The sequence below is a fragment of the Crocuta crocuta genome, unplaced genomic scaffold (genome assembly GCF_008692635.1).
Source record: "Crocuta crocuta isolate KB4526 unplaced genomic scaffold, BGI_CrCroc_1.0 scaffold696, whole genome shotgun sequence".
Taxonomy (NCBI): domain Eukaryota; kingdom Metazoa; phylum Chordata; class Mammalia; order Carnivora; family Hyaenidae; genus Crocuta; species Crocuta crocuta.
The window spans coordinates 726614-729282 of NW_027529467.1; the positions used below are offsets into that span (position 1 = coordinate 726614).

General features: G+C 37.8%; 1 protein-coding gene across 1 annotated transcript in view; it reads left to right on the forward strand.

Annotated features, from left to right (window-relative positions):
- CFAP47 (cilia and flagella associated protein 47) overlaps positions 1 to 2669 on the forward strand; it is a 492482-nt gene that overhangs the window by 439256 nt on the left and 50557 nt on the right.

A 2669-nucleotide genomic window follows, 5' to 3' on the forward strand; every position in this document is an offset into this window, starting at 1 on the left:
TTTGCTGGTGAAATAGAGTTAGTCTTCTGCTGGCATATATTATATCACCACACCGAGAAAGAAGAGAAAATACTAACTTTTGCTTGTGGATAACATTTCCCAGAATACCCTGAAGGCCAAGGTTACATATTTCATTGTGTCATTTAATTTCAACGGGAGTAAAAATCCACATATCTAGCAGTACCTTTGACAGTAAATGTCATTTCTTTTACTTGAAGTATTTTTGCTCTTGAGTTAAAAAAATATCAACACATAAATATTTCAGATATACTGAATTATCTTCTGACTGCTTCACAAACATGCCAAAACATTTCTTTCATTTCCTTCTAGAGGATAATTGTTTGTATACATTCCATAGAGCTGAACGGTTCAAAATTTATAATGCAGTCATCTGATCAAAGGATGTAATAAAGCCTAGACATTACTCTGTTGAAATACTGAGAGCAGTTTTGCTCATGTTGACTGCAGACACAGTTTCGTTTTTCCCAGATTAAAGATGTAGAGCAGGTTTTTTTTCAGTCTGAAACAAAGCCTGTGAAAACATAAAGGCATGCATTTCTTGCAGTTTTCTTCAAAGAAAGTTAAGCATGCTGCAGAATCAGAAAGGCGTTTTCCATCAAGTCACTTCTCTTGGTAATTACTCGATTTTTAAATTAAGTAGGAGTTCTGTAAATAGTCTGGGTCATGTTAGCACAACCCGGTAGTAACATCAGTGTTCTGAAACCGATGTGTACCAGCTATTCAGTCATTTTAGCAGAATTCTAACGCCTATTCTAGTAATTATTTTTCTCTTCAGATGCCCTTGAGAAGAAAGAGTGAGTACAATTATATAAATACATATTGTTTCCTTTCTGTACAGTCCATCCTTCATTCTCATGAACACATCAGAGATAACGTATTGCTTGCTCTGCTCAGCTGTGTCACCATCGATGTTTATTGTTTCTCTTCCGTTTCTCTGTGTCTGTCACTCAGGTTATTCTTAAACCCAGGGTACTTTTGTCACTCTGTGAGCCACCTTTTCTGTGTGTGTATTCCTATCTGCTCCTATCCATTGGGGCAGATAATTGGAAAAGGACTCCACTACTGTTACAGTGTGAAGACAATGGAATGTGAATCCTCTGTGATTGAGTAATCCGTGCATTGCCAGGGCACTGATTTCCAAAGGACTTAGAGGGACAAGACTAGTGACATGATACTAATTGTAACTTTGATCACACTAATTTCTAATTTAATGCTTTAAGACTGAAGCTAATTAAAACCAAAGAAGCTTGTACATTTTCCTCAGTCATTTCAACCCTCTTAATTCACATCTCGTATTCCACTACTTATTCTAAGTCCAAAATGTTCAATATCAACCTGCAAATTTTAAGATTAAAAATACATTTATATTACGTATTTTTGTACTAGAAATGTGGTATGTATGGTGAAAACACCTAAATCGGAGGACATTGTCTAGTTGTGCAGTTGAGAGGATTGTATTATTATTAGTGCCACACAGTGCACTAATATAGTGCAGTACATTTTAAAAGTTTTTTTAGGGGCTCCTGGGTGGCTCAGTCGGTTAAGTGTCTGACTCTTGATTTCGGGTCAGGTCATGATCTCACTATTCGTGAGTCTGAGCCTCGCATCAGGCTCTGCGCTGTCACCACTGAACCTGCTTGGGATTCTCTCTCTGCCCGTTCCCTGCTCTCTCTCTCTCACACAAAATAAGTAAATAAACTTGGGGTAAAACAGCTTTTTTATATTATGATTCTCTTTTATCCCTTATATTAAATTTATGTTTTATGTGCATCTGAATTGATAAAAATAGAAGAGTTAATATAGTTTTGAGAAATAATATTTTTATTTATGTGGATGTGGGTTTGGCTTTTGGCTTTGTCCAACAAAGCCAAAGATGGCAAAAAGGATTCCTCAAGACTCCATGCAAGTCGAGAGAGGTGAGAGGGAGGCAGAAGGAAGTCTCCCCAAGCTGCTATCAAGCTCCATATTGATTGATTGATTGATTGATTGATCTGTTTGTTTATTTTTATTAAATGTTTATTTTTGAAAGAGAGAGAGAAAGAAAAAGAGTGCTCAAGCAGGGGAGGGACAGAGAGAGAGACACAGAATCCAAAGCAGGGCTCAGGCTCTGAGCTATCAGCACAGAGCCTGACACGAGGATGTGGGGCTCGAACTCATGAACCATGAGACCAGGACTCGAGCCAAAGTCAGACACTTAACTGACTGAGCCACCCAGGTAAACTCCCGTATTTATTGAGCATACATTTAGGGAAACAATGAACAATATGTCAGTGGGCTACATGCTAGTAAGAACATATAGAAAACGTGCAGAAAAACAAGTTAAGACAGGGTAAAATAATCCACGCGATAACATGGCCTAATGAATTTATGAGCATAGGCAGGACCTAACCCTTAGATATACATTAACTAGATAAGTAGAGCAGGGCTGCTGTTTTCAGGGTTCTGCTTTGCAATACGCTCCGCCCTCTAATCTCCTAACTCAGGACATAGCTCTTTGACTTCCTACATGTGAATTCTAGTATACTTGGCCTCATGATATTATAGAGCTAAGGCCAAAGGAATACACTGATACTCATGTGTAATGAGTAGTTGTACATAGAAACAATATTTTGGTTTCTCACAAGGTCACTGATAATTTTTTCTATACT